Here is a 20,837-nt window from a genome sequence, read left to right on the forward strand (position 1 = left end):
GTTACAGCTGTATTACTGTATGATGTTACAGATGTAATACTGTATGATGCTACAGCTGTATTACTGTATGATGTTACAGATGTAATACTGTATGATGTTACAGCTGTAATACAGTACGATGTTACAGCTGTAATACAGTACGATGTTACAGATGTAATACTGTACGATGTTACAGCTGTAATACAGTACGATGTTACAGCTGTAATACAGTACGATGTTACAGATGTAATACAGTATGATGTTACAGCTGTAATACTGTATGATGTTACAGCTGTAATACAGTACGATGTTACAGATGTAATACTGTACGATGTTACAGATGTAATACAGTACGATGTTACAGATGTAATACAGTACGATGTTACAGATGTAATACTGTACGATGTTACAGATGTAATACAGTACGATGTTACAGATGTAATACAGTACGATGTTACAGATGTAATACTGTACGATGTTACAGATGTAATACAGTACGATGTTACAGATGTAATACAGTACGATGTTACAGATGTAATACAGTACGATGTTACAGATGTAATACTGTACGATGTTACAGATGTAATACTGTACGATGTTACAGATGTAATACAGTGCGATGTTACAGCTGTAATACAGTACGACGTTACAGATGTAATACTGTATGATGTTACAACTGTAATACTGTACGATGTTACAGCTGTAATACTGTACGATGTTACAGATGTAATACAATACGATGTTACAGCTGTAATACAGTACGACGTTATAGCTGTAATACAGTACGATGTTACAGCTGTAATACTGTACGATGTTACAGCTGTAATACTGTACGATGTTACAGCTGTAATACTGTACGATGTTACAGCTGTAATACAATACGATGTTACAGCTGTAATACAGTACGATGTTACAGCTGTAATACAGTACGATGTTACAGCTGTAATACAATACGATGTTACAGCTGTAATACAGTACGATGTTACAGCTGTAATACAGTACGATGTTACAGCTGTAATACTGTACGATGTTACAGCCAATGACAGACTGCCCGTCTGGATCACCGGGAATTTTCCCAGTGGGCCGCTTGACAATTGGGGTCATTGCAACGCAAAATATAAATAACCCCAGACCGCTTAAATAAAAATAACCAAGTGCTGTGTGTCTGACTGGCCTAGGCGAGCGGGCTGCCGGCCCACTGCCACTGCTGTTGGGTATTACATCTGTCAGCCTCTCTCTCCCAGCCAATTACTTTTGGTCCAGTCCATTCTAACTTTACCTGAGCCCTGCCCCTTTCCTATCTCTGTTAAGTGGTGACATTTGGATAAATATTGAAGCGGAGCAAGATGGACAACCAAAAAGAGAAAAACGTAAAGCTGGTGCTTAAAAGCAGAGAGAGAAGAGGTTGAAGTCCCTTGAGGCTAATGCAGCCAAATGTTTTAAAATAACAAATTATTCATTTAGCGCCGTTGTCCAATTGGAATTAATATTATACTAGTGGTATACAGTATACTATTATATGAAATTATATGAATATATATGAACATTATATAATTCATATATTAATATTATACTAACATTATACTATTATGTTATAGTATTATACTAATATACTAATTTATACTAATTACTCATCCAGGTCGAGGATAATGCATCTGCGGTGGACAGATGTAGATTGAGCCAAAGCCAGGATTCCACTGCCACCCAAATTTGTGATTATTTTAAGAGGCCGAAGTCAGGGGACCTAGATATGTTTTTTAGCTTCCACCCCCAACAAAAGTGTGAAAAGTCTGTGGTGCAGAAGGTTTTTCTTTTATAAAGATGAGACCAACAGGAAGTGGCTGTCATACAGTGAAGAAAACCATGCTTTATTCTGCTTCATTTGTATGGCATTTGCAAAGCCCACCGAGAACAGCCCTTTCACGAATGGAATGGCAGACTGGAAGCATATCCATCAGGGAGTGGGAGAGCATGAGAAGAGCGTTATGCATAGAGGTCATGCTGAGGCCTACTTTCTAAGGTCCTCCAAAGGTAACATTGAGAGCCTGTTCATCAGCAGTCAGACGTCTGCTCATAGAGAGCAAGTGAACAGAAGAGGGCAAGTGCTAGAGAGCATTATAGATGTTATTATAGTCATAGGCAAGAGGGGTCTGAGCTACAGCGGAACGCAGTCTGAAGCAGCTTATACGCTAGATGACAGCAGCATTGACCATGGTAACTTTTTAGAGATGATCATTCTGCTGGGAAAGTACGACCTGTGTGTGAAAGAGCATCTCACTGCCTGCATAGAGAAAAGCAAAACACTGCTTGAGTCTGGGTCAAGAGGGGGCAGAGGCTCTCTAATCACTCTATTATCAAAGACTACCATCGATAACGTCATTACCACCATCCAACACACTATGCAGGCCACCATAGCAAGTGAAATCCAGGAAGCTGGTATGTTTTCAGTCCAGATTGACACTATGCAGGACATTACAACACAAGATCAATGCTCTGTCATAGTCAGATATGTAACGAACGTCATCCATGAGAGGTTTGTGACTTATGAAATGCGAGGCATCCACTGGACAATACTTTGTCCAGGCACTGAGTGAAGTACTGGAAAACATTAAGCTTGACATCAACAAGTGCATTGGCAATTCCACTGATGGAGCCTCCAGTACGCAAGGCCAGTATACAGGCTTCCCTGCCCTTCTCTCTGCAAAGTCAACCAATCAAGTGCATGTGTGGTGCTATGCACACATTTTGAACCTTGTTTTGGCAGACACAACAGAGAGTGTCTTGGCAAGTGGGTCACTTTTTTCTCTCGTTAACAACACAGCTGTGTTCTTCCGTGAATCCTACCAGAGGGTGAACATTTGGGAGAAGGAGAACAAGGACACAAGACACAGACGTCTTGCTCCAATTGGAGAGACATGCTGGTGGGCTAAAGACAGTGCCTTAAAGAAAGGCTTTGGAGCTTTTGGAAGTCCAGATGAGGGTCTGTATGTTGATGTCCTTCTCACTCTTTCAACCATACAAGATCAGAAAAACATCAACACTACTGGACAGGTCAAGGCACAAGGATACATTGAGGGGTTGCTGAAGTATGAAACAATACCTAAAGCTCAGATATTCCTCAGAATATTTCAGGCCACCTCACCAGTCTCAAAATATCTTCAAACAAGTGGAATGGACATTCTGTCTGCGCATCGTATGGTTGTGTCTACAGAGGAGCAGTTGAAAGGAATGGCAAGAGATGTTGAAAAAGTCAAGGCAGCCGCAGACACATTTGTTCAGTGGGCCAACAGGAAGTTGCAGGAACGGGATGGGGAAACAGAGCTGGAGTTAGAGACCACTCTGCCAACGAAAAGGGCTTGAAAGAAGAAAACCATGCCTGGAGAGATTGCACAAGATGAGACGTTTACTGGGGCAGAGAGTGCATACAGGATTGGTGTCCATAATCAAATTCTGGATACAGTCATAGATAGCATCCATCGGCGATTTCTGAGTAATGGCACTTTGTATGCCGACATGGCTCTTCTGGACCCTAAACACTTTAGTCAGCTAACATCCAGTGCCAGTGGCCTTCCACAGACAGCCCTTCAAGAACTAAGCAAATGTTTGATCAAATCTGACAGCAGAGCAACGGTGGCCAATTTAAAGAGTGAGCTCATGAGTCTGGTAGAACAGTGGACTAGGTTAAAACAATCGGGATTTGAATACACAACCAGGACTATGGAGGGTCATGGACCTGAAGGAAATTAAGACGAGGTGAAGATGGTGAACAAGAGCTGTTCATCTTGCAAGGACTGTCCAGCGTGTTGCTACCGTATTCTTAGTCAGTACAACCTATTGACTGACGTATACCACATCATGGGCCTTGCTTACAAGTTCCGACTTACACGGTCAGTAACCCAGGTAGCTTGCGAGCGGAGCTTCTCTACTCTGAAATTCATCAACAGTAGGCTCAGCACTCTAGCTCAACAGCACCTGGGGGCTTTTATGCTCATGGTTACTGAGCGAGATATTTTAATGGCCCTGGACAGTGACCTGGTTATAGATGACATTGCTGAGAGAAGTGAGCTGCTGCAGAAATTGTTTAATTTAAGGAGGTAGGAAATATGTTTATTTAAATGTTATTCTATGACACCAGTCTTTTCACCAACAAATGTATTCTTGTAATATTTATTTCAGTGGTCAGATTGCTGCCAGTGCCATTTTGCCAGTATCTGCTCCTTCCAGCCTCCTCCTAAGAGCAACCTTGTTCTTTTTTACATCTATTTTACTAAACGTATTGTTTTAAATATTGTTCATTAATCTTGTTTACATAAAGTGTTTGTGTGTCGGTTGTGTGGGTGGTGGTGTATCGCTGGGGGGGTTTTGGTGGGCCGGTTACAGCTGGGAGTCAAAAAGACCAGGGCCTGGTTACAGCTGTAATACTGTACGATGTTACAGCTGTACTACAGTACGATGTTACAGCTGTAATACTGTATCATGATACAGCTGTAATACTGTATGATGTTACAGCTGTAATACTGTATGATGTTACAGCTGTAATACAGTACGATGTTACAGCTGTAATACAGTACGATGTTACAGATGTAATACTGTACGATGTTACAGATGTAATACAGTGCGATGTTACAGCTGTATTACTGTATGATGTTACAGCTGTAATACAGTACGATGTTACAGCTGTAATACAGTACGATGTTACAGCTGTAATACAGTACGATGTTACAGATGTAATACAGTACGATGTTACAGCTGTAATACAGTACGATGTTACAGCTGTAATACAGTACGATGTTACAGATGTAATACTGTACGATGTTACAGATGTAATACAGTGCGATGTTACAGCTGTAATACAGTGCGATGTTACAGCTGTAATACAGTACGATGTTACAGATGTAATACAGTACGATGTTACAGCAGTAATACTGTACGATGTTACAGCAGTAATACTGTACGATGTTACAGCTGTAATACTGTACGATGTTACAGCTGTAATACAGTACGATGTTACAGCTGTAATACTGTACGATGTTTCAGCTGTAATACAGTACGATGTTACAGCTGTAATACAGTACAATGTTACAGATGTAATACTGTACGATGTTACAGATGTAATACTGTACGATGTTACAGCTGTAATACTGTATGATGTTACAGCTGTAATACTGTATGATGTTACAGCTGTAATACTGTACGATGTTACAGATGTAATACTGTACGATGTTACAGATGTAATACAGTGCGATGTTACAGCTGTATTACTGTATGATGTTACAGCTGTAATACAGTACGATGTTACAGCTGTAATACAGTACGATGTTACAGCTGTAATACAGTACGATGTTACAGATGTAATACTGTACGATGTTACAGATGTAATACAGTGCGATGTTACAGCTGTAATACAGTACGATGTTACAGCTGTAATACTGTACGATGTTACAGCTGTAATACTGTACGATGCTACAGCTGTAATACAGTACGATGTTACAGCTGTAATACTGTACGATGTTACAGATGTAATACTGTACGATGTTACAGCTGTAATACAGTGCGATGTTACAGCTGTAATACAGTACGATGTTACAGATGTAATACAGTACGATGTTACAGCAGTAATACTGTACGATGTTACAGCAGTAATACTGTACGATGTTACAGCTGTAATACTGTACGATGTTACGGCTGTAATACTGTACGATGTTACAGCTGTAATACTGTACGATGTTACAGCTGTAATACAGTACGATGTTACAGCTGTAATACTGTACGATGTTTCAGCTGTAATACAGTACGATGTTACAGCTGTAATACAGTACGATGTTACAGATGTAATACTGTACGATGTTACAGATGTAATACTGTACGATGTTACAGCTGTAATACTGTACGATGTTACAGCTGTAATACTGTATGATGTTACAGCTGTAATACTGTACGATGTTACAGATGTAATACTGTACGATGTTACAGATGTAATACTGTACGATGTTACAGATGTAATACTGTATGATGTTACAGCTGTACTACAGTACGATGTTACAGCTGTAATACTGTACGATGTTACAGCTGTAATACAGTACGATGTTACAGCTGTAATACAGTACAATGTTACAGATGTAATACAGTACGATGTTACAGCTGTAATACAGTATGATGTTACAGATGTAATACAGTACGATGTTACAGATGTAATACTGTACGATGTTACAGCTGTAATACAGTACGATGTTACAGCTGTAATACTGTACGATGTTACAGCTGTAATACAGTACGATGTTACAGCTGTAATACTGTACGATGTTTCAGCTGTAATACAGTACGATGTTACAGCTGTAATACAGTACGATGTTACAGATGTAATACTGTACGATGTTACAGCTGTAATACTGTACGATGTTACAGCTGTAATACTGTATGATGTTACAGCTGTAATACTGTATGATGTTACAGCTGTAATACTGTACGATGTTACAGATGTAATACTGTACGATGTTACAGATGTAATACTGTACGATGTTACAGATGTAATACTGTATGATGTTACAGCTGTACTACAGTACGATGTTACAGCTGTAATACTGTACGATGTTACAGCTGTAATACAGTACGATGTTACAGCTGTAATACTGTACGATGTTACAGCTGTAATACTGTATGATGTTACAGCTGTAATACTGTACGATGTTACAGCTGTAATACAGTACGATGTTACAGCTGTAATACAGTACAATGTTACAGATGTAATACAGTACGATGTTACAGCTGTAATACAGTATGATGTTACAGATGTAATACAGTACGATGTTACAGCTGTAATACAGTACGATGTTACAGCTGTAATACAGTATGATGTTACAGATGTAATACAGTACGATGTTACAGCTGTAATACAGTACGATGTTACAGATGTAATACAGTACGATGTTACAGATGTAATACAGTACGATGTTACAGATGTAATACTGTACGATGTTACAGCTGTAATACAGTACGATGTTACAGCTGTAATACTGTACGATGTTACAGCTGTAATACAGTACGATGTTACAGCTGCAATACAGTATGATGTTACAGATGTAATACTGTACGATGTTACAGCTGTAATACAGTATGATGTTACAGCTGCAATACAGTATGATGTTACAGCTGTAATACTGTATGATGTTACAGCTGTAATACTGTACGATGTTACAGCTGTAATACAGTATGATGTTACAGCTGTAATACAGTATGATGTTACAGCTGTAATACTGTATGATGTTACAGCTGTAATACTGTACGATGTTACAGCTGTAATACGGTACGATGTTACAGCTGTAATACGGTACGATGTTACAGATGTAATACAGTACGATGTTACAGCTGTAATACAGTATGATGTTACAGCTGCAATACAGTATGATGTTACAGCTGTAATACTGTATGATGTTACAGCTGTAATACTGTACGATGTTACAGCTGTAATACAGTATGATGTTACAGCTGTAATACAGTATGATGTTACAGCTGTAATACTGTATGATGTTACAGCTGTAATACTGTACGATGTTACAGCTGTAATACTGTACAATGTTACAAAGCCACTATTTACCCACTGTCTGGTACTCATGATTGAACAATGACTTCATAGAGGAATTCTATATCAGTCGTGAATATTTTTAACTCAGAAGTCCAGGAAAGTCCATCAAAGTCTAGGAAAATTGTGTTGTCATATTGGCAACAGTTATAAAGTTCATGTCATAACCCACTATATCTAGTGTGTGTGAGGTTACCCTCATGTTACAGTATGATGATTCTGTGTCAACATATTTGAGAATATCCCTCTATGGTCCACATTTGGCCTTGATATAAGACAGCTACAGTAGATTACAACTACAGGCAGAGAAGGGATTTCCGGATGGAGATCAACAAGTATGGTCTGAATCCCTCAGACATTGACGAAGCAATTGTGAAAAAGCAAACAGAGGGCAGTGTCTGGACACAAATCTCCCCTGCCGCACAAAGCTCAGTGGCTCGACAACAAACAGAGACACATAAGCACACTTGCATGCTGTGCACCCACACACACCTTACAGAACAAACACAACCCACGCAGCCAATGGAATAACAAAATATCTGCTCTATCTGTATTTAATCACATAAAAAGGAGCAGAGAAAGCTTTTAGACAACGCAGCCATCTTCTTTGACAAACTATTACTCTAGAGGTGTCTACATTTCCGAACATAAATGTGTCATCTTTCAGACTGGGAGTTTAGTTAAACAGGAAGGTTCCACTACACAACACGAGGAAGGGAGGCGAGTTTTGGCACATTATTATTAACAGGGAGTCCTCTGTGGCCAAATTACATCTCAGCCTCCTAGGAGGGGGGGGGACAGTGGGCCCAACTCACACACGACTTCTTTGCCTGGAGCCCCTGCTGGGTAAATACATGGGGACAGTGAGAGTGATGTGGGAGTATGCCGAGATCCAAGTGGGTAAACACATGAGAAGACTATGGTGTTCACCATTCTAGAAGACTCCTCATTCTAATATAGATCCAACCCTAAGCACTGCTCTTCAAAAGAAAAGCGCGTGCCATATTGTACAATATTTCTCCATAATCTGCCAGGCTTCAAGTACTCCATGAACAGCTTCTGATGGAATGACGGACTATTCCAGAGCAATTATATGCTCACAAGTTACATTTATAAACATGTAATCAAAGTGGAATGACTGTCATTCTATTGTATTCCATGAAATACAACTCTGGTTTGGTTTTGTGTAAAAAGCAAGACAAATGGTAAAGAAATGTTTAATTGTTTGACACTGTCTTCACAAATCACAGTTTGAGATCCATTTATCATTGGCCCTACACTAGAACATACAGGACACCTCTTACAAAGAGGAGATGCATTCCAGGAACACAAACATACATGGGGATGCCATCACAGCTTATTTCACAATGCTTACCCGGGGTCTGGGAATATCTTTCATGTATGGCTTCTATTTTGTGTTCAAATGCCTCAGAGAAGAATAGTTCATTTCCCATGAATAGCTTGCTGGAGAGTCAAGAGTCCTCAGCAATGCACTGCAAGTGTCTTCCGGCGCCGACAGAGATGGCCGCCTCGCTTCGCGTTCCTAGGAAACTATGCAGTATTTTGTTTTTTCTTACATTGGTACCCCAGGTAATCTTAGGTTTCATTACATACAGTCGGGAGGAACTACTGAATATAAGAGCAACATCAACTCACCATCATTACGACCAGGAATATGACTTTCCCGAAGCGGATCCTGTGTTCTGCCTTCCACCCAGGACAATGGATCGGATCACCCCCCTTTCGACCTCCTCCTTTTTCCGCAGCAACCAGTGATCCGGGTCAACAGCATCAATGTAACAGTATAACTTTAGACCGTCCCCTCGCCCATACCCAGGCGCAAACCAGGGACCCTCTGTACACAACAACAACAGTAACCCACGAAGCATCGTTTCCCATCGCTCCACAAAAGCCGCGGCCCTTGCAGAACAAGGGGAACAACTACTTCAAGGTCTCAGAGCAAGTGACGTCACCGATTGAAACGCTATTTAGCGCGCACCGCTAACTAAGCTAGCCGTTTCACATCCGTTACACACGCATCGCGCTGACAGAAACAAGCATCTTTCTGGTAAGAAGAGGGGCAGGGGGGGGGGTATGATTAACGAGATGTGGTGTGGTCATAACCACATACAGGAACTCAAGTCCTTCTGTTCACCTGACTTAGAATTCCTCACAATCAAATGTCGACCACATTATCTACCAAGGGAATTCTCTTCGATTATAATCACAGCGGCATATATTCCACCCCAAGCAGACACATCGATGGCCCTGAACAAACTTTATTTGACTCTATGTAAACTGGAAACCACATATCCTGAGGCTGCATTCATTATAGCTGGGGATTTTAACAAGAAGGCGCAGCAGCGCCTCTTCAACCCCAGGAGGCTGACGAAATTTGGCTTGTCACCAAAAGCACTCACAAACTTCTACAGATGCACAATCGAGAGCATCTCGTCGGGCTGTATCACCGCCTGGTACGGCAACTGCTCCGCCCACAACCGTAAGGCCCTGCAGAGGGTAGTGAGGTCTGCACAACACATCACCGTGGGCAAACTACCTGCCCTCCAGGACACCTACACCACCCGAGCCACTGCCTGTTCACCCCGCTATCATCCAGAAGGCGAGGTCAGTACAGGTGCATCAAAGCAGGGAACGAGAGACTGAAAAACAGCTTCTATCTCAAAGCCATCAGACTGTTAAACAGCCACCACTAACATTGAGTGGCTGCTGCCAACATACCGACTCAACTCCAGCCACTTTAATAATGGAAATTTATGGAAATGTATGTAAAAAATGTATCACTAGTCACTTTAAACAATGCCACTTAATATAATGTTTACATACCCTACATTACCCATCTCATATGTATATGTATATACTGTACTCTATATCATCTACTGCATCTTTATGTAATACATGTATCACTAGCCACTTTAAACTATGCCACTTTGTTTACATACCCTACATTACTCATCTCATATGTATATACTGTACTCGATACCATCTATTTCAGCTTGCCTATGCCGTTCTGTACCATCACCATATATCTTTATGTACATATTCTTTATCCATTTACACTTGTGTGTATATGGTAGTAGTTGTGGAATTGTTAGGTTAGATTACTCGTTGGTTATTACTGCATTGTCGGAACTAGAAGCACAAGCATTTCGCTACACTCGCATTAACATCTGCTAACCATGTGTATGTAACAAATCAAATTTGTTTTGATGATTTTTGATTTGCAATAGTTTAGACATAGGAATGTCAAGAAGAATGCACTGCAATCCTGTGAAATAGTGCACAGGGTTTGCAGTTATCTTTTCATGACCACAAACCAAAAGGATTACTAGTAAATTGATAACGACCATGTGATTACAGTTCCCTGGAAACTTTGTGTAACCGACTCCATTAGAGGTCGACAGATTAATCGGCATGGCTGATTGATTAGGGCCGATTTCAAGTTTTCATAACAATTGCTAATTGCCGTTTTTGGACGCCGAATATGGCCGATTTACATTGCATTCCTTCGGGGAAACTGCGTGGCAGGCTGGCCACCTGTTACGCGAGTGCAGCAAGGAGCCAAGGTAAGTTGCTAGCTAGCATTAAACTTACCTTATAAAAAACTATCAATATTCACATAATCACTAGTTAACTACACATGGTTGATGATATTACTAGGTTAACTAGCTTGTCCTGCGTTGCATATAATCAATGCGGTGCATTAATTTATCATCGAATCACAGCCTACTTCGCCAAACAGGTGATGTTTTAACAAAAGCGCATTGGGGAAAAAAGCACAATCGTTGCACGAATGTACCTAACCATAAACATCAATGCCTTTCTTAAAAAAATGTGAAACCTGCATATTTAGTTCAAAGAAATTCATGTTAACAGGCAATATTAACTAGGGAAATTTTGTCACTTCTCGTGCGTTTATTGCAGGCAGAGTCAGGGTATATGCAACAGTTTGGGCCGCCTGGCTTGTTGCGAACTAAGTTGCCAGATTTTTACATAATTATGACATAACATTGAAGGTTGTGCAATGTAACAGCAATATTTAGGCTTAGGGTTGCCACCCGTTCGATAAAATATGGAACGGTTCCGTATTTCACTGAAAGACTAACTGTTTTGTTTTCGAAATTATAGTTTCCAGGTTTGACCATATTAATGACCAAAGGCTCGTATTTCTGTGTTTATAAAATTATAATTAAGTCTATGATTTGATATTTGATAGAGCAGTCTGACTGAGCGGTGGTAGGCAGCAGCAGGCTCGTAAGCATTCATTCAAACTTTATTGCGTTTGCCAGCAGCTCTTAGCAATGCTTGATTCACAGCGCTGTGTATGACTTCTTCAAGCCTATCAACTCCTGAGATTAGGCTGGCAATGCTAAAGTGCCTATTAGAACATCCAATAGTCAAAGGTAAATGAAATACAAATGGTATAGAGAGAAATAGTCGACACGTCATAATTCCTATGATAACTACAACCTTTCTTAACTGGGAATATTGAACAACCAGCTTTCGTATGTTCTGAGCAAGGAACTTAAACATTTTTTGACCAAATTGAGCATGTTTCATTATTTATTTGAGACTAAATAAATTGTATTTATGTATTATTTTAAGTTAAAATAAGTGTTCATTATTCATTCAGTATTGTTGTAATTGTCATTATTACAAATATATACACTGCTCAAAAAAATAAAGGGAACACTGAAACAACACAATGTAACTCCAAATCAATCACACTTCTGTGAAATCAAACTGTCCACTTAGGAAGCAACACTGATTGACAATACATTTCACATGCTGTGCAAATGGAATAGACAACAGGTGGAAATTATAGGCAATTAGCAAGACACCCCCAATAAAGGAGTGGTTCTGCAGGTGGTGACTACAGACCACGTCTCAGTTCCTATGCTTCCTGGCTGATGTTTTGGTCACTTTTGAATGCTGGCGGTGCTTTCACTCTAGTGGTAGCATGAGACGGAGTCTACAACACACAAGTGGCTCAGGTAGTGCAGCTCATCCAGGATGGCACATCAATGCGAGCTGTGGCAAGAAGGTTTGCTGTGTCTGTCAGTGTAGTGTCCAGAGCATGGAGGCGCTACCAGGAGACAGGCCAGTACATCAGGAGACGTGGAGGAGGCCGTAGGAGGGCAACAACCCAGCAGCAGGACCGCTACCTCCGCCTTTGTGCAAGGAGGAGCAGGAGGAGCACTGCCAGAGCCCTGCAAAATTACCTCCAGCAGGCCACAAATGTGCATGTGTCTGCTCAAACGGTCAGAAACAGACTCCATGAGGGTGGTATGAGGGCCCGACGTCCACAGGTGGGGGTTGTGCTTACAGCCCAATACCGTGCAGGACGTTTGGCATTTGCCAGAGAACACCAAGATTGGCAAATTCGCCACTGGCGCCCTGTGCTCTTCACAGATGAAAGCAGGTTCACACTGAGCACATGTGACAGTCTGGAGACGCCGTGGAGAACGTTCTGCTGCCGGCAACATCCTCCAGCATGACCAGTTTGTCGGTGGGTCAGTCATGGTGTGGGTTGGCATTTCTTTGGGGGGCCGCACAGCCCTCCATGTGCTCACCAGAGGTAGCCTGACTGCCATCAGGTACCGAGATGAGATCCTCAGACCCCTTGTGAGACCATATGCTGGTGCGGTTGGCCCTGGGTTCCTCCCAAGACAATGCTAGACCTCATGTGGCTGGAGTGTCAGCAGTTCCTGCAAGAGGAAGGCATTGATGCTATGGACTGGCCTGCCCGCCCGTTCCCCAGACCTGAATCCAATGGAGCACATCTGGGACATCATGTCTCGCTCCATCCACCAATGCCACATTGTACCACAGACTGTCCAGGAGTTGGCGGATGCTTTAGTCCAGGTCTGGGAGGAGATCCCTCAGGAGTCCATCCGCCACCTCATCAGGAGCATGCACAGGCATTGTAGGGAGGTCATACAGGCACGTGGAGTCCACACATACTACTGAGCCTCATTTTGACTTGTTTTAAGGACATTACATAAAAGTTGGATCAGCCTGTAGTGTGGTTTTCCACTTTAATTTTGAGTGTGACTCCAAATCCAGACCTCCATGGGTTGATACATTTGATTTCCATTGATAATTTTTGTGTGATTTTGTCAGCACATTCAACTATGTAAAGAAAAAAGTATTTAATAAAAATATTTCATTCATTCTGATCTAGGATGTGTTATTTTAGTGTTCCCTTTATTTTTTTGAGCAGTGTATATATAAATATCGGCCGATTAATCGGTATCTGCTTTTTTTTGGCTCTCCAATATTCGGTATCAGTATCGGCGTTGAAAAATCATAATCGGTCGACCTCTAGACTCCATAGAAGGAGCCAAAGTGACAAGAATCTGGGGACAGAATAAGTGGTGCTCATTTTCTCTCCCCTGAATCTGTAAAACTGTCCCCTGGACATTCTAATAGAAATTACTAATCCAATTGAAAAGAAAAAGCATACAAATTTCTACCATGTGTTTCAAATTCCCAAGACAAAGGAAGATGAGCATTGTCATTATCAATTACAGGACTCAAGATAGCTTTAGTATTTCCTAAAAAGTCTGAATTGAATTGATCTTGCAGATGATGTCACGTTCTGACCTTAGTTCCTTTGTTTTGTCTTTTGTTTTAGTATGGTCAGGGGGTGAGTTGGGTGGGTTGTCTATGTTAATTTGTCTATGATTTTCTATTTCTGTGTTTGGCCTGGTATGGTTCTCAATCAGAGTCAGCTGTCAATCGTTGTCCCTGATTGAGAACCATATTTAGGTAGCCTGTTTTCCATTGTGTTTTGTGACTGGTTATTTTCTGTTTAGTGTTGTGTTGCACCTTACAGGACTGTTCGTTGGTTGTTTATTGTTTTGTTTTCAGTGTTCATTAAAATATTTAAAACACTTACCACGCTGCACCTTGGTCCTCCTCTCCTTCCCCAGACGACAAGCGTTATAGAACCACCCACCAAGAAAGGACCAAGCAGTGTGGTAACGGGCAGCAGCAGCAGTGGCCGGAATCGCAGGACTCTGGACATGGGAGGAGATTCTGGACGGCAAGGGACCATGGGCACAGGCTGAAGAATATCGTTGCCCCCAAGGCTGATCTGGAGGCAGCGAAAGCTGAGAGGCGGTGGAATGAGGCAGCACGTCGGCGCTGTTGGAATCCCGAGAGGCAGCCACAAAAATGTATTGGGGGGCGGGGGCACACAGGGAGTGTGGCTAAGTCAGGTAGGAGACCTGAGCCAACTCCCCGTGCTTACCGGAGAGCGAGAGGGACCGGGCAGGCACCGTGTTATGCCGTGAAGTGCACAGTGTCCCCGGTGAGTGTGCATAGCCCGGTGCGGTACATTGCAGCGCCTCGTATCGGCCGGGCTAGAGTGGGCATCGAGCCAGGTGCCATGAAGCCGGCTCAGCGCATCTGGTCTCCAGTGCGTCTCCTCGGGCCAGTGTACATGGCACCAGCCTTACGCATGGTGTCCCTGGTTCGCCAGCATAGCCCAGTGCGGGCTATTCCACCTCGCCGCACTGACCTGGCTACAGGGAGCATTCAACCAGGTAAGGTTGGGCAAGCTCGGTGCTCAAGACCTCCAGTGCGCCTTCACGGTCCGGTCTATCCGGTGCCACCTCCATGCACCAGCCCTCCGGTGGCAGCCCCCCGCACCAGGCTATCTCTCCGTCTCCTCCCTACAGGTGCTCCCGCCTGTCCAGAGCCTTCCTCCTGCCCAGCGCTGCCAGAGTCTCCCGCCTGTCCTGAGCTGCCAGAGTCTCCCGCCTGTCCTGAGCTGCCAAAGTCTCCCGCCTGTCCTGAGCTGCCAGAGTCTCCCGCCTGTCCTGAGCTGCCAGAGTCTCCCGCCTGTCCTGAGCTGCCAGAGTCTCCCAGTCTGTCCTGAGCTGCCAGAACCGCCAGTCTGTCCTGAGCTGCCAGAGCCGCCAGTCTGTCCTGAGCCGTCCATCAGCCAGGAGTTGCCAGAGCCGTCAGTCAGCCAGGCGCTGCCAGAGCCGTCAGTCAACCAGGAGCTGCCAGAGCCGTCAGTCACCCAGGAGCTGCCAGAGCCGTGAGTCAGCCAAGAGCTGCCAGAGCCGTGAGTCAGCCAGGAGCTGCCAGAGCCGTGAGTCAGCCAGGAGCTGCCAGAGCAGTCAGTCAGCCAGGAGCTGCCAGAGCCACCTGTCACTCCGGCGCTGCCGGAATCTTCCGTCCATTCGGGACCCGTGGCTAAGGTCCCCAGTCCGAGGTCGGCAGCAAGGGTCGCCGCTCTTAAGAGGCCACGGAGGCGGTTAAGGAGGCGGAGAAAGACTATGGTGGAGTGGGGTCCACGTCCCGTGGACAGACACCCACCCAGACCCTCCCCAATAGGTTCAGGTTTTGCGGCCGGAGTCCCCACCTTTGGACCTTAGTTCCTTTGTTTTGTCTTTGTTTTAGTATGGTCAGGGCGTGAGTTGGGTGGGTTGTCTATGTTAATTTGTCTATGATTTTCTATTTCTGTGTTTGGCCTGGTATGGTTCTCAATCAGAGGCAGCTGTCAATCGTTGTCCCTGATTGAGAACCATATTTAGGTAGCCTGTTTTCCATTGTGTTTTGTGGGTGGTTATTTTCTGTTTAGTGTTGTGTTGCACCTTACAGGACTGTTCGTTGGTTGTTTATTGTTTTGTTTTCAGTGTTCATTAAAATATTTAAAATATGAACATTTACCACGCTGCACCTTGGTCCTACTCTCCTTCCCCAGACGACAAGCGTTACAGATGATCATGCCATGAACGCAAATTAAACTTACTGTAAAAGCCTTGAATGAATCCCAAACCATTTACCAGCGCCTATATTATAATATTTACAAGTAAATATTCCAAAACAACTTCACACATTATGCTTTAAGAGGTCTGGCATGCTGTGGATTTACATGTGAGGAGGAGGAGCGTCAGATCTGGCCACTGGCCGCTTGGACGTCTCCATGTTAAAATATGATACCCCTGTAATGCTCTCATTGCTCAATGAGTGATGGTCCTGCTATCATATCCACAACCTATGGATTTCAGAATACACTGATAGACATTTTATTGAAAATTTGCATCCTAAAATAGTCATATAGTTAAACTAGAACTGGATAAATAAAATCCTATTTTTTACTACTAAAATCTAGGAAAATAACACTTGTCGCCTTCATTCATTTTCATCCATAGTCACGTGATGTAAAATCTGGGCATTTCACTTTCCAGTGTGTTCAGGCATACTTCTGTCCCAACACATTCAGGCAAGGAGCCGAGTTTAACCCAAACAGACTTGCGGGAAGGGAAATTGAAGGGAATTTGAGAAATAGCATACTTGTAAAGTTTGTTTAAGAACCAATATACATGGGCTCCTTGTCAAACTTCTGTCCCACATTCATTTGTTACAAAGTGAGAGAATAAAAATAAGTAAATCAGAGATCCTGATATGTTTAAACCCCTGCCACCATCACAGTCCGGAGTTATTGAGAAAGACCAAAACAGATGAATTGAATTACAATACATTACAATACATAACATTAGTGGAGGAATAAGAATAAAGTTACGACAACGATCTGACACCTTCCCACACTGGCTGTCTTTACTGTGTGGCTGTTGAACAGGCAAACAGGTAAAAATTCTATACACCTCCACTGACCACTTGCCACAATTTGTTTAGTTTAGTGAATTTTAGAGTACGGAATATATAATCTAACCATGCTATAATCTCAGCCACAGTAGTTTAATACAGTAAGAGTAAGTAACTGTAACAGTAGGTTGACAGTAACTGTGCATATGGAGGATCTTCATTTGAGCCAGTTTGGTACAGCAGGAAAATAATCGTGCAGCAACAGGATGTGTAAATTATTATGTGGATTATAAATAATGTTAAAGCTCCCAATTCACCACTTTATTGACAACGTTTCGATTGAAACGTTGTCAATAAAGCGGTGAATTGAGAGCTTTAACAGTGTGCGGGCCTTCTTTGTCTATGCTAGTACTCTAATTTATCCCTGCACCTATGTTTTTAAGGTTGTGCGTATGACCACAAACTTGACTATAATTTATGGACCTTTTTGTAGGGGTTGACACATTTTTCATAAGGGAAAATCAAGTCTGACATTTTTAAGTGGAAATTACAAACTTCAGAAGCTTTTTAAAAATCTCTAATACACTACAATTAAAACATTTCCTGTATTGCAGGAAAGTTCTCCTGCAACAGGGTGATCAAATGAAGATCTTACATCTGTACCAGTAGTTTGGACAGTGTGTTCTATATACCGTATGTTCTATGTGTGTTCTCTGACATTTACTCTAATGGCTGACAAATTGGGCTTCTCCACCGTAATCCAATCGTATCATCTATTCTAATTCACATGACAAGCATTTCAAAGCCTCTCATTTTCTCCATAAATAACACCATAAAGAAGACTTTTCCATGTGCTTAGGGAGACAATTTCACACACTATTCAAACCAACGACAGGGACAGGATGCAAACCCAAACTCTCATTCCGTGCAAAGAAACATGTTTTATGAATTGAGCTACTTAGATGACTGTAATGATTTGTGAAGGAGTAAGTGACTATGCAGGGCCACTCAGGAGTCGTTGTGACGCCTGTGATAACGGAGAATGAATACAGACACACCAGGCACCATGGAATAAAACAGCTATTCGCTACCATCAGGCAGCTGTGGATGTGGTTTTCCCTCTATTCGGTGGAAACGGACTAAATCTCCATTCTCTCATGGCACCACATGGCAGCACTGTCAAGATCAATGATAACTAGATGCTTGGGCTAGGCACTGTAACTGAAGCTATTGAGAGTATGATACGTTGTTGGATCACACTTCTGCTAATAGCCTCTAATAGACACAACATCCTACTTATCAGGATGTGGATACTTTTAAAATGGAACCGAAGTGGAGCTTGGAAGTGGAAACAACCTGAAACAGAAAGAAACTAAGGAAAAGTAGTAGCAGAATCTTATGGGCATGGTACACTGAAGCACTAGTAGAGTCAAAGACTAGTAGAGACAAAGCCTAGATACTATCTTCCCAATCATGTCTGCTGGTGCCTTAAAAGACAGTGCAAAGTTTCTAATCCTACTATACCTATACATGCAAACATCCTCTTGAGAGTATTTCAGCAAGGCTATACATGATGCTTTGGATATGAATGAAATGAAACAGGATTGGTCACAGCATAAGCATTCCTCCTTGGGGTTAACGTTACATCATCACTGGAGCTCTCCTAAACACTGCAGACCTGGTAGCAACTAACGTACGTGTGTGTGTGTGTGTGTGTGTGTGTGTGTGTGTGTGTGTGTGTGTGTGTGTGTGTGTGTGTGTGTGTGTGTGTGTGTGTGTGTGTGTGCACACAAAAGGAAAAGGAAGAGAGAGAGAGAGAAAGTGTGTTTACTCTGTGCTGTGAAATGGATGTGAATGTTTGCCATTAACGGTTCAGTACTTTCTAGTCTCTTTTAACCTCCATTTAGATCCGGGGTGTTGGTTTAGCTGCGGACCAGCTAGCCTGATCTCTGCTCTAATGAAATCCACAAGGTGTAACAGTATAAAACCCAACAAGGTGTTATATATATACCAACCCAGTAAGTGGTAGGCTACTGTTTACTAAAGGGTGATAAAGTAACAAGGATGGAAGAAAAAATGACATTTAACGCGTTGATGAAATGAGCTTGCAGTCTATGAGCAAGTGAAGACATGAACAGTCCTGAGAGGCAGGAACAGGGACCTTGAGCCTGCAGACATTGAGCCTCATTTTAATATCTGATGATCATGGCATAATAATGGCATATGATCATGGCATATACAGTAGGTTCAGAAGTTTTGTGAAATAGTACAGTTGAAAAATATATGGCAAATAGAAATCAAAACTGGATGGTAATTTAGAGATAGATGGGAGGGGTTGAGGGTAGCTGGATGGAACTAAAAACAAACAAAATATAACTATTGTCAAATATAATGTGTCTGTAAAATGTATATAGTATGTACATTAGTTTAGTCCAATTAGGGGAGGGGTGGTAGGGTTAGGGGAAAATAAAACATTAAAATATATTTAAACATCTATATATATATATATATATTATATATACATACATACATACATACATACATACATACATACATACATACATACATACAAAAAAAAAAATATATGGGGGATTGGAAATGATGCAGACAATTATATTGATAAAACCCACAATCTATATTCAGTATTAAAGCTGATCTACCCCCTAAACAATAAAACACTTGGATTTGCCCTTTAATTGCCATCACGCAATGAAATGCAATGTTAAGTTATGGACAATAGGCTAAACTGTTCTATGCCAGTTTGTATGAAAACTGGGTTAAGAAAAAGAGTGCACTTTAATTGACAATGCTATGCACAAAAAGAGCAAGTGAAATATGTTACTGCTCTGTTCACTGTCAAATTAGCTACCCAGGTCACAAATAACAAACTAAAGGTAGCCTATGCCTAATCACGGACACATAATAATAATGGCTAGATAATTATCTCGATTATAACATGCATTAATTAGTTAATAAATAGAATAAACAGCCTATACAATTCAGGGTTCGTATGGGGTTTGTGTACGTTAACAACCATAATAATGCCTACTTCAATCATAGTCGGGTATAAGAGTACATTTGCTGAAAGTCTCGTGCGTAATTGTGTTATGTGCAACGACATTGCCCAAGCAGAATATCCTCAGGCTGTACTACTACAAACTCTTCAATTAGGTTATATTATTTTCGATGGTAACCAATTCATTTTCAGTGTCTAAATAGCTACATAAACCCCCAATGCTACTGAGGTTTTCCAAATTTGATGTCAAAGTTTTCCTCACCTTTTAGGGGTCGGGCGCTCGGTTTTCGGGTGTGAACAGCTCCCTGGGTTGCTATAGACTCTCATATTCCATAGGTGTCACGGAATAATTAAACACACCAGGCAATGACCACTGAGTGCCATAGGAGCGGGAAAGTTACATGCCATGGTGCGCGAGCCGATGTGCAGGAGAACAGATGAGTGGGTCACAGTTTGCAAATGAACTACATTTCATTTCATTTCTACAGCTGGGCGGTAGATGGGAAACCCGCTTTTAACGCCAGTTTCTCTCGGATGAGAGAAAAGGTTGACTAGACCGTCCCCATGTGGTTCCAATAAGGAGACACTAGGAGACCACAACTTTCCTTCCCCCTGTGAGCCACATTATTGTGTCAAATGCTGGAGACTTTGATGAACTCTTTCCCTCCATGCACTGACATT

General features: G+C 42.1%; 1 protein-coding gene across 1 annotated transcript in view; it reads right to left on the minus strand.

Annotated features, from left to right (window-relative positions):
• LOC115117643 (5-hydroxytryptamine receptor 4-like) overlaps window positions 1–20,592 on the minus strand; it is a 66,209-nt gene extending 45,617 nt beyond the window's left edge. The window contains exon 1 of the mRNA XM_029646135.2: window positions 20,419–20,592. The gene's annotated coding sequence lies outside the window, so the exon portion shown is untranslated. The remainder of the gene's footprint in view (window positions 1–20,418) is intronic.
• Window positions 20,593–20,837: the final 245 nt, after the last annotated feature.

Source organism: Oncorhynchus nerka, linkage group LG4 (assembly GCF_034236695.1).
Source record: "Oncorhynchus nerka isolate Pitt River linkage group LG4, Oner_Uvic_2.0, whole genome shotgun sequence".
Lineage (NCBI taxonomy): Eukaryota > Metazoa > Chordata > Actinopteri > Salmoniformes > Salmonidae > Oncorhynchus > Oncorhynchus nerka.